This window comes from Periplaneta americana, chromosome 1, assembly GCF_040183065.1.
Source record: "Periplaneta americana isolate PAMFEO1 chromosome 1, P.americana_PAMFEO1_priV1, whole genome shotgun sequence".
In the NCBI taxonomy this organism is placed as follows: Eukaryota; Metazoa; Arthropoda; class Insecta; order Blattodea; family Blattidae; genus Periplaneta; species Periplaneta americana.
In genome coordinates this window covers 70,392,753-70,406,127 of record NC_091117.1, presented here as the reverse complement: position 1 = coordinate 70,406,127, position 13,375 = coordinate 70,392,753, and the positions used below count along the sequence as shown (strand labels likewise).

Here is a 13,375-nt window from a genome sequence, read left to right as displayed (position 1 = left end):
TGTTAGTAAAAATAAAATGATGTCCCTGTACAATTAAACAATATTTTTAATGCACACAAAGAACGCGCTAACCAGCCAACTCAAAGTCGTTCATGCACTAGGCCGTGGTATTCTATTCACGTGCAACTTATAAACACAAACACGGCAACACCGTCCTGTTACCATGGTTACGCGTCTCTCGTGATTGGCTGCCATGGTAACATGCTAAAGTCGCTATTTTCAGGTCGGAAGTAGTTTTGGACAGATCATAATGACGTCAATTTTTTCTAATGCATTCCTGGAGCCTGACTCTAAAGTTCAGCACTGTCCTGCGTACCATGTCCTTGGCCTTGCTGTTGACTTACGTTCTGATGTTGAAGTCGTTCTGAAATTGTTTGCCCTCAATAAGATTGTGTTACGGCTGTGAACTCGCCAATGTCGACCCATATTGAAACATCGAAACCTAAGCTGTGTAAGAACTACTGTCATCTGTCTTGAAAAATATCTCTACAGCAAAAGGCCGAAGCGATGCGTTCCACGTATCCATTGAAACTGAAATTGCATCAATAATAGCGTTCATTCTCCAGCCTCCCACCGCTGTGCGACTGTCTTGGCCACAGTCAAGGCTGGTTCACAATAAACCGGGAACGGAAACGGCAACGAGAACGAGAACGGAAATAATGTTGAAATAAATGTATTTAAATGTGAGCGTTCACAATAGTTAACTGTGAATCATAACATTTAAATACATTTATTTTAACATTATTTCCGTTCTCGTTCTCGTTGCCGTTTCCGTTCCCGGTTTATTGTGAACCAGCCTTGACTGCCAACTGAGAAACATCAGATCTTTTTTTTTCGGACTCTGTAGCTAGATATGTTTACATACGGGGTGGGCAAAATAAAACTGGCCCGCGGAAAATATAGGCTACATGAAATATATTAATTTTATGCATAACACTGACGCGGAAATGATTCTGACAATGCAGGAAACCGTGATTTCGATTCAACAATGGGTTGCTGTCATATCTCCGCGTATGCGCATCTCCCGCATGCTCTGTCCCGAGCTTCGCTGTGTCATTACGTTTGACTGAGTGAGAGGAGCAGACGTGTTTAGTGGCCAGTAGAATGCAACGCAAAATGGTGCTCACGATAAAACAATGCATGTTCATTGTCGAGTGTTATGTGAAGCACAATTCATAGAAAAGGTGTGCGGAACTGTTTGCGTAAGAGTTTCAGACTGAACGTGTTCTGGCAAAACCTCCAGCAAAGGCTGCAATCCAAAACTTAGTGGCAAAATGACGTGAAAAGGGCTCTGTAGCGAATAAAAACCTTAACTTTCCCAAAAGAGTTCGAACACCAGAAAACATTGCTCGAATCATAAATTTAAATATTACAGTTTTTCCGGGCCCGTTTTATTTTCCCACTCTTTACAAGCATCAGAAGGAAAAAAGAGAATTTTTATATCTGGTCCCATCAAATGAAATAGAATGGCATGAAAACACTTTCGATATTGTGGGAGATCATAGCGCCGCTGTACAGGTTGATATTGGCATATTCTTGGTTAAGGCAGCTTTCCAGTGAAGCATCGATAGGCAATCACGTCGCATACGGCACGATCACACGCTGTAGGTTGCTCGCTTGAGTAGGGTGGCAGCACATTCGCATATGGCTTGCGGTGCCAATCTGTCGGTTGCTCCAGTTCCCAAGCTTATCCATCGTCGTCGGGTTCAGTTGTCCTGTCGCATGCGGCACGAGTTGGGATACAAATAAAACAAAGCTTATAATTGAGAAATTAAACCTATTAAGAATCAAAGGTAATGCTTTGAACTTAATAAAATCGTATCTCAACGACAGAATTCAAATAACGAAATGTGACAATTATTCAAGTGAACCTTCAATTATTAATATAGGTGATCCCCAAGGCACAGTTCTAGGCCCTATTTAATTTTTAGTATATATTAATGACTTATTAAAAATTGTCTTACAACAATACAATAGCGTTCATTATTCTTATGCAGATGACATAGTTTTAATTTTTGGTGGAAAAACCTGGTATGATGCATATAATAATTCAAATAATGGACTTAAACTAATAACAAAATTGTTTGACATAAATTATCTATTAACGAAAATAAAACCATAATTGTTCATTTTTCATTATCTGAAAAATGCAATAACCCACCTACATCTATATTAAGTATTAAATTACAGAACTCTAATTACTGCCTTATACAGAACAGAACTAGACTCTTGCGGAAGTTTCTAAGTAGTCTTAAATGACCAAGTTGTTATTTTTTTTTGTCTCCTCTCTCTTCTTCTTCTTCTTTTTTTCTCTTTTCTTTTTTTTTATTATCTTGATATATTTCTTAATCATTTGTGTTTGTATGCCATTTAGTACGAATTTGCTAATCAACGTTTTATGTCTTGTAACTCACATGTATTGTCCTATTAGCATATTAACTGTATAACTTAATATATCTCAAGTGAATTAATCGCCGTATTTATCTCGGGCATTTTAGGTCTAATAAATTGTGTGTTTGTGTGTGAGTGTGTATATTCCTCTTTATGTTATGTAACTGATTTTGATTATGTGTAATTTTCTACTTTATTTTATATATTACATAACCGATCTTGACTACTTGTAATTTTATATTATGTAACTGATCTTTTCTATTGTAATTTTCTACTATATTTTATGTAATTTCTAAGGTATTTTCTTTTGTGTTGTTTCGTGATCATATTTTGTATTTCATGTATATTATTGAAACCTGGTTGAAACGGCCTTAACTCTGCCAGGCAAAATAAACCTACTGCTACTGCTACTGCTACTACTACTACTACTACTACTACTACTACTACTACTACTACTACTATACAGTGCAATTGTCCGATTATTAAGGAGTCCTCTGAAGTTAAGTATTTAGGCATAATTTTCAACAATAATTTAAAATAGAACCAAACATTAATTACCTATGTAATAAATTACGTAAAATAATATATTATTTTGTTTTGTTGAGGAATTACTTGTCAATAATTTTATTACGCACAATATACTTAACTTTACTTCAATCGGTAATTATGTATGGAATTATAGGATGGGGTAGCTTATTCAAATGCAATTTTAATCCACTTTATTTATTTCAGAAGAAAATAATTAAAATATGTCTTCATAAACCTATTGATTTTCCATCTCAAAAATTGTTTTTAAACTTTAATGTTCTTAATATAAGACAAATTTATTATATTGTAATAATAAAATTCATAAGTTACATAAAAATCAAAATAATTTTGAATTGTATTCCCATAGTTATTAAACAAAAGGTATGAATTCTTTAAGATTGTTTGAACCAAAATGCAACACTGCTACAGTATTTAATCATAGTAGTAATTTAGGCCCAAGAATATATAACAAATTTATATTTAAATATCCTAATCTTGACAATTCTAATAGTTCTAGTATTAAATGTATAAAGTTATATATGGATTTGATAAAAATTGAAAAATTGTAAATTAAATTTATATATTCTTATTGCGTATTAGACATAAGACAAATTGTATTACGTAGTTCTTAATTTCAATTCAGTAATCCGCCCTTGAGCACGAGTTCTACCCTTTCGGGGGCGAGCTAAAGTTTTTCTGTTTATTTATATTTTATGTTACAATTATTAGTAACATAAATAAATACATTGAAGAACATTCCGAAAACACATTTTGTGGGATTTGCGGGATGCCAATCAGAAAGATAACAGGAAGAAAGTTGTGGGAAGAAATAGCTTTTTAAGTTCGATTGTTGGGTGGAAGACATTTGAAAACAACCTTACACAGATATAAAAAGAAAAAGATCATCAGTCGGTGCACTTCGCTTCTCTTTGTTTTCCTCTTGATCTTGAAGATCCAAGGAACTCTTTGCTGAAAACATTTACCTGTTCAGAAATTTAACTCGTATGAGTGAAGAGAAATTCAATTAACTTCTGAATAAGTCATTGCAAGGTATAACATTAACAAAAATCGATCTGTACTACAATCTTCTCTGAATACGTTTCCTCTTCCAGTCAAAAGGAGGCAAGCCGCAGCAACAACTGCCTGTAACAACATCTCCGCACAAACTCACTCAAAAATAGAAGCAACCAGTCGTTCCATGACAGTATGCTGCGTGGCAACAAATAATCACATGCTGTAGACAAGCAGGTTGTTTCAAGTTGTCTCAGCGTAAACTGTAAAGGTTCCTTCAATGTGCGGGTCGATCACTGTCCTTCGCGTGTGTGGTAAGAACATACAGCACTGGAAGTGAAATAAAATTGCGTATGAATACATTCAAGCTCGCACAATGGGGTGTGATTCAGAATCTATACAAGGAAAGTACAGATTGAGTGGACATCTGGCGGTGCAAGGCACTGCAACACGTGCTTCGGTTCCACGCGAATTGATATCAAGATTGTTTCCAGTGATGAGATACGGTATCTCTGGTTTGATTCACCAACATGCGGAAGTATATGGAATGACGATATCCAGAATCATCAGACTGAAAATGCTGATTCCGCGACCACAAGTGGAAAGTTTTTTGCTGTTTGTTGTTCCTGCAGCTGAACTGGATGGAACCAGTGACGCCATCCATGTTACGAATTGCTGCAAGTGGCTGCATGTTCTTCGAACAGATATCAAGACGAAGCGTCGAGGAAAGTGCCTAGGGTAGTTGTTCTTCAAGAAATGACAATGCTAGGCCCTTTGATGCGTATGTCACGGTCACAATCCTGTAACAATTGTGATGGCAGACACTGGATCATTCCCTTAGAGTCCCGATTTTTCACCCTGTAACTTCAGTTTCGTTGGGTCAATAAGAGTTATTTTAGGAATGTCGGTTCATCACGAGATCATTGCCTCATTGACTTCTTTGGAGTTTTGCAAAAGCCTGCATGACTGCATCTATACTCTCGTTATCGGTGGAACTTCTCTTTCTTCCGCACCGCCCTTTGAACACATCTTGCACCGTTCCATCGACTTCAAACTTGTCTCGGATTCCTGTCATAGTTAACCTTGTTGGTGGTTGTATTCCAAATTCAACCATCCAACGTCGTTGAACCTCAACAACATTCTCCACTTTCCAATAACATTTCAGTATCCACTTACGTTCATCGAACGGTAATTGCACTGCCATGTTTGTTTATAAACAGATGAACATGTTTCCATGCTTTTCACTGCCTTCTGAATCATAAATCGCAGAAATCGTATTTCTATCTCATTTCCTTGCTGCGAAATAGTATTTCAAAGAGTGTATACATCAATTTGGGAGACACTGTATTTTTTTCATGTCATCATCGATTCCAAATAGATAAATTTATTAACTTGTTCGATTATATCGGATCCTATTACTATCTTCAATCATTTATTCTGATTCCCAATAAAAGCTATCGTTTTTGTTTCTTGAACAGATACTATTAATTTGTGTAGTTATATGCTGTTGTCTTGTAGCAGGTTCTCCTACTTAATGATAATTACTGCGTCATGAGCAAATAACAGACTGTTCACCCTCATTTCGCCAATAATAAAATAATTTTAAAGTTTTGGCATTTAAAATCATTTGTCAACGTGAATATTAATAACCGCTGGTGAGAGGGAACATCTAACACCAGCATATATATCTGCACTTATTTCACGTGGACCATTACCCTTGCCAAAACGTACTTTTGTATTTTGATATAAACTAAATATACTAACCAAGATTAATTACCGGTTTAATAATACAACGGTAATTAGATTAGGTCTGGATTATTAGTTTCACAATACAATGATAATTACGTCATGATTGGTTTGTTTCTGTGTGTAGTTAAATTCGGTTGGTGTATTTAGAAATGGCGCATTATAGGAAATTAGTTTAATAACACGAATTTGGGTATTCACATCAATGATAGCCAACGGTACCGACTGACAAGGTTGGTTCGTCTTACTGTAAATGTAAGAACGACATATGTGCAGTGGCTTCTTTTGCAAAAATAATTACTCATGCGATACGTACAGTCCACAGCTCTGGAGTAACGCTTAGCACGTCCCTGCGTGAAACGAGAAGGCATTTATTTATTTATTTATTTATTTATTTATTTATTTATTTATTTATTTATTTATTTATTTATTTATTTACTAGCCGTACCCGTGCGCTCCGCTGCACCCGTTAGAAATAAATATAAAGTAATTACATAATTAAAATAGGACATTTGGTCCAGGGAACTTCATGTTTGATAGAAGAATAAATCGTTTAATACGTTACTTAATTTAAATTGCATAAAAAAATTAAAATGCGATCATTTTGATCCAGACACCACTCATTTGGTGAAATGACAATTCCTTTAACATGTTTCTTAAGTGTTAATAAATGCAACCATAGTTTAATGAAGATTGACATATCTTTTAGTTTTACTGTGTATACTTTATATTACTTGCTATATGTTTCCTTTGAATTACGGTAATAACTTAATTTTAACCCTTGTTTATGGCGCTTGGCCCACTATGGTTCTGAACCCTTCAAATAACTTAAATAGTGATACAGCATATATAGTGGTATGTGGTTATATTTCTTTCTTTCGAAAATGTAAGAATTCATGATCTCCTATGTACCATTGCCATGGAATGAATAAATGTGTTTTTTCTTTCTACTAAAAAATTCTATATATTACACATAGGAGTTACTGCAGGAATAACGACACTATAATCTGAGGCGGCGGTGAAAATGTATTGTACTGTTATTTTAAAAGTTTTGTACCTATATCCTTAAATATCAGTCCTATCAAAATTTTGCATAGAATACAAAAAGTACAGAATAGCCTATCAAGTTTTCTGTGCATAAGAAGCTATTTTAATCTTACCAGTACCCGATTCACTTAGTAGTTACTGTAATAACATTATAGCATTATGTCCATCTAGAGAAACTACACTTTCCAATGGTGAAATAATAATTAATTGTACAAATCGGTTAATTTAGCCTCCGATATTACTTCATACAAACACAGAAACATTCCCTGTAGGCTATGCTTCATAGCTTTCGATTGTTGTTATTCAAGGCCCCTTATAGACAAAGTCATTTGTTTCTGTTTCATTACAGGCCAATACGTGGCATCGTTATTTTAATTTTAAAACTCATTTATCTCATTAAATATCAGTACTATCAAAATTTTGCTTAGAATAAACCTTATCGGAAATCATTTTTGAAGAAATGTTTGTTATGTAATATTTTTCACGAAAATCAATAATAAGGGAGATATTTCAATTTATTTAATCCAAGCCCCCTTATAACCCTCCTTTTAAATAAATTATTTTGAATGTCATGTAGCCTAAAATCTAAGTTACAACGAACTTAATATATATTCCAATTTTCATATAAATCGGGTTCAGCCATTGTCGCGTGAAAAGATAACAACATCCAGACAGACAGACAGACAGACAGACATACAAACAAAAATTTCAAAAAATCGATTTTCGGTTTCAGTATGGTTAATTATACATGTTAGGATCAATTATTTTTGGAAAAGCGAAAATTACCAGAAAAATTTCGGCTACAGATTTATTATTAGTGTAGATTCTATACCTAAATTATATGGCAGAAGTAGTGACAAATCCGGAAAGATATCATAAGCTTCACTTTTCGTTGGATATCCCTGTAATTATTATGTTTTCCTGCCAGTCAAAATATATTTAATTCTTCTCTAATCACCTTTTTTATTCATAATATTATTTTCTACAAATGGTCTTTACAATTTAATTTCAACTGTTTCTATTTCTTTCTCACCAATCCATTTACTGCCCAATTCTCACGACGTCATGTTACAGTAACCACAGTAAGTACTTTATAGAATTTTAATTGTCTCCTCTCCACATTTTTATTTCTAAGAATTCTCCGTTTAGCATTACACATTTTATTGGAATATCACAAGTTTAACATTGATGCTTTCTTTTTAGCAATCTGATAAATTAACTCCGAATTTTATTAATTGAAGATATCTTCCAATATTTATGCCGCATCAACATTTTTTAATATATTCCAATTTAGGTGAACAGTAGTGATGAACAAAACTAACTGCCGCTCTCGCTCGCTGTGTTCGTTGCACTTATCTTTCGAGTCTCGTCTCGTCATTCTCGTGCGCTTCGAGTCTCGCTCATCATTCTCGAAATAGCATTTGGTCGGCGTGGAAAGATTTCCTAACTTTGAATAACATACATCATTGAAATAAATAACATTATAAATGTTTAAATTAGACAAAAATACAAACCAGAACAGTGTATTAGTTATCAAAATGTTCTGGTTCTATTATATGATATTACCTATGGTTATATAACACAGCCTGGGTACTCGTTCTAAAAATGAGCCTTTATTATCTATGCCTTGCCATAAAAATAGCTCATTATTCCTCCTCTTTCACAGTATCAGCAATTCGTTTCTGGAACTCCCTACCCAGCTCCCTCAGGAACTGTCGAACAATATTGCAATTTAAAGGTAAATTTTTCTGAACACGTGACCAGTATTCATGTTTAATTCTCCTTTGTGTGTATGTGTGTTTGTGTGTATATATGTAATTTTCCTCAGTCCTGTATAGTTATAATTTACATTTGAATTTGTTATTCTTTTAATTTGTAATATTGGTTCACTTACCGCTTGCATACCTTATTCATTGAATGTAGGCTAACTTCTAAATCTTATATTATTTTGTAATTATTATTTAGTATGTTTGCATTATTTTACTCAACTTGTGCTTGTATGACTATATAATTTTTTATTAGTGTTCTTGAAATATTGTCTGTAAAATTGTATCAGCTTCTTTCGTTTCTGGCTAAATGGAAGAGAAGGCCTGACAGCCTTAACTTCGCCAGAATAAAACAATAATAATAATAATAATAATAATAATAATAATAATAATAATAATAATAATAATAATAATAATAACAATAATAATAACAATAATAATCTATATATAATAAAATAAATAATAATTTGTATTATACATTATTATTATTATTATTATTATTATTATTATTATTATTATTATTATAAATAGAAAAAAAAACAATTCTCAAATACATTTGCATTTCTAAGGAACATAAAACATAACGTTAATACTGTATCATTTTACTTGAGATTGCACACTTGATCTCCAACATATGAAAAGAAAATTCCTAGCCTTGTAGTAAGGGCCTAGTAATTAAATAAAGATTGGGGAACGGATTATTTTTAGTAGGTTATTTTACGACGCTTTATCAACATCTTAGGTTATTTAGCGTCTGAATGAGATGAAGGTGATAATGCCGGTGAAATGAGTCCGGGGTCCAGCACCGAAAGTTACCCAGCATTTGCTCATATTGGGTTGAGGGAAAACCCCGGAAAAAACCTAGCCGTTACTCCACAGGTGTGGACGGAACGGATTATTATACACTGAAAGGTAGAGATGATGTTTCAAATAGGCTACTTGATTGTTTATACATATGTAACAGTTTCCAAAGTAGTTGAAAGTTCAGTCAGGTATAAACAACTGTGGCGGTTCAAGGCTGCTTGACGTACGGGACTTCGGGAGTGATCAATCTCGGCGTCTCGAAACACTCACAAGCAGTCTTTACGTCAACGACGAGGCGTATAGAATATTGTCGTGCGGTTTTTCGGCTTTGCGGGCGCTGTTAGTCTTGCTTTCTGGATCGTTATTCATCTCTAGCGAACAGTAACATTACAAGCTACTTTGTAAAGTCAGTTTTATTATTTTTTTTTATTTTCGTAAATTGTATTTATATTCTTTTAGTGTAAAGTATGAGAATTTGAATCTAATAATTTTGTTTTTCTTTTTTTCATCTATTTTACCATCTCTTTTACAGACTTACAACATAATAGGCCTACGTTCCAGGAAAGTGTGTAGGTATATTTGTGCCAATAACAGGCCCTCACACAATCCAGGTCTCCCTGGCCGTGTCGGCAGCCGATAGAGGGTTACTGTGGAGACGTCACACGGCAATTAAAATATAAAGGTCAAACATCAAGCCCCTTAAAATGGAAATACATTTCTGCCCACACCAGGAATCGAACGACGGACCGTTCGATTGGGAAACGCACGTGCTCTCCACTGAGTCTTAGCGGCAGATTCAATCTTATAGTTATGATTGTTCAAATCAATTATTCGAACATTCATTCCGTTATTGAATCAACTTTCTAAAAATAATACTTTTAGTACATACACATATTGGACAGTCCTGTGGCAAGCTAATGTAATTCAATCTTGTTATTATGTGGGGTTATTATTATTATTCATCTTTCGTCAAAACAATATCTACGTAGCACAAAGTTCATAGTAGAGAAGCACGTAATGAAATCCACCCTCATATCTAATTCATACGTATAATTTATAAAACATTCAATCTTGCTAATAGTCCCAAGATTCCTATTATATTAATTCAATTTACTTTACTTCCATGGAGCCCGGCGTTCATGTTTTGTAAACTCTAACTTGTTGCTATGGAAACATATTAAACCTTCTCCTAGACCGCCCTTTTCCTTTTATTCCCGAATCCACTATGCAGTAAATAAACGAAAAAACAATTTATGTACTAAAACCTGCTTCACGCTATTCTGTTGTTTATGAACTTTAACGATGTTTTGTCTAACACGATTTATTGCATTATGGTACAATGTGTGGTTACTTTATTAAAACAATTCAGTGCACGTTAATGGGAACTGAAGTTCTTCGAGTAAAATTTACCGCAACGTATTTAGAATATGAGAACAAAATATAGCCATTCCTAACATCAACACAGAAATACAGATATATATATATATATATATATATGTTCGTTCCAATTACCTTAAATTATCTTTGTATTTAAATCATGAAGCTATGTTTCAATATTTTAATCAGCATTGCAGCCTTCAATATTGAAGGTTTCAAAAAGAAAGTATCATGTAATCGATTTATGAACTTTGTACAGTCCCTAGATATGGTGTGTTTCACAGAAACCTGGCTTAGCTGTAAGGATAATCTAGAATTGAACAATTTCATTAGTTTTAGTAAGGGCAGAGATAAGAGTGGCAGCAGGGGTAGGTGGGCGGGAGGTGTTTCCATTTCAATTAAAAAGGGCATAGGAGGTAATATTAAGAATTTGAGCACGGGTCTGGAAGGGGTTGTCGGAGTGTCATTAAGAGTGAGCGAATTATATTTAGTTATGTTGGGTGTTTATAGGCCGCCTTCCGGTTCGCGGTATGCTAATCCGCACTTCTTTGAGGACCTGGCAGAAATCGTTTCCAGTTTAACAACCAAATTTCCAGGGGCGGAGCTCGTTGTTCTCGGGAACTTCAATTCAAGGACGGGTCGTGAGAACATTTCATTAGTAGGTGGGAATACGGAAGAGGACGACAAAAGGGGACCAAATAGAAATAATAAAGATAAGACTCTGAATGGGGAGGGAAGGGATTTATTGGCATTTTGTGACGTCTTCAATCTAGAAATTATGAACGGGAAATATTATTTTCGTGAAATTTGGTTTGAAGTTAAGATTAGTTGTAATTGTGATAATTAATGATAACGGTAGTAATAATAACTGTTGTTTTACTATTTTATTATTAGTAGGTATTATTTTCGTTTTGAAGATTCAAACTGTGCATAGTTACAGCACGAATGGCCGTACGGACTCGTGCGAAGGATCTTGTGTACACGAGTTTGTATAATTTATTATGCATCAATAAATGCACTTGTCTGTCTGTCTGTCTGTCTGTCTGTCTGTCTGCCTGACCTACCAACCTACCTACCTATCATTTGATTAGTGGCACAAATAAATTAAATTAAAACAATGTAAAGTAATAAATTGGCATTGGAATTCGCAACAAAATCGAGGTTGTTATAATTTATTAATTATTTAATTTCAAGATATGGAATATTATTATTATTATTATTATTATTATTATTATTATTATTATTATTCATCTTCAAACAAGTATTAGGCCTCTCGAATGACCTGTTACGTCTCCTCACAACTGATCGCCCCATCTTTTTCTACGTCTTCCCAGCGATTTTCTTCCGCTAGGCTTTCGTTATGTGTGTTTCAGGCATAGGTCTGCATGTTGTATCCAGTTAGTTCTATAGTAATTGTTAATCGTCTGGATTAAAATTTCCATTTTTAGCTCCTTCCTTATATCTTCATTTCTATTTTTATCTATCAAGGTGTAACCTCCTACATACCTTAAGAACTTCATTTCTGGCTACAATTCTACGTTCTTGATCTTTTCTTAATGTCCAACTCTCACTGCCATAAAGGAATGCTGGTAGAACTATAACTTTGTAAAATTTTAATAAAGTTTCCTTCCTCACTGTTCTGCCCAATGTTCGTCGTGTAGTTCCACAAAAATAATTGATTTTAATTTCAATCCCTGAGTTTGCATTGTAAGTCACATTGCAGCCTAAGTATTTAAATGTATTTAGTTGTTGTACAACTATATTATTTAATTCAATTTTCACCCGTAATAATTGTGATCCTACAAATGCCATAGTTTTTGTTTTTTCTACTGAGATTTTCATATTAAAAGCACTGGCTACTTTATTCAATCTGAAAATTGTTTTCTGTAGTTCATTTTCACTGCTACTAATTATCATTTGATCGTCTGCATAACATAATGTTGTAAAATTTAGTTTATTAATAATAAAATGTTCAATCTTAGTCATCCATATTTGTATGACTTCGTCCATGTATTAAACATAGTGGGTGAGAGAGGACACCCTTGTCGCACTCCCTGATTAATTTGTATCATCTCACTTGTACTACTCAGTATTTTAATCATTATTTTAATTATTATTATTATTGTTATTATTAAATTGGTGTTGCTATTTTTGTATTATTTCCGTCATTTATTCTATTCTGTTATATTATTATTATTATTATTATTATTATTATTACTACTATCAACATTATTATTAATATCTTTAAAATTTATGTAGGCTCTACTGGACTATATCCGAGCACAAGCACATGCTCATTGCGGGTAACTATTCTTACCATTCAAATGAAAATTATGAATAAATTTGAAATTTGAAACATGTACTGGCTGATTGGGACTAAATAGGGTCCTCTTGAGGGATGAACCAAACAGGATAGTTTACAGCAGTGGTTTCCAAAATGGGATCGTGTAAAGAGCTGAGAGAGGTCGCGGTATTATTTACGTTTTCTACCCTGAACTGCTCTATTCTCTTTACCTGTTCTCTTAATTTCTGATCCGAAATTACTTAGGTACCTCTCACTTCTTATCTTGTACTTTTTCATCTCATCTCGTTTCATCTTTTTCTTCTTCCCTTTGATTTCTTTCTTACTTCGTCTTCCTCTTTTTCTATCGTCTTATCTTCTTTCTTCTTTGAGCTTCTGTTTTGTACTACTCTCTTCACCTGTT

The 13,375-nt window shown here is 33.9% G+C and overlaps 1 protein-coding gene across 1 annotated transcript in view; it reads right to left on the bottom strand.

Moving 5' to 3' along the window:
* LOC138696640 (5-hydroxytryptamine receptor-like) overlaps positions 1 to 13,375 on the bottom strand; it is a 1,489,006-nt gene that overhangs the window by 1,094,597 nt on the left and 381,034 nt on the right. The window lies entirely within an intron of this gene.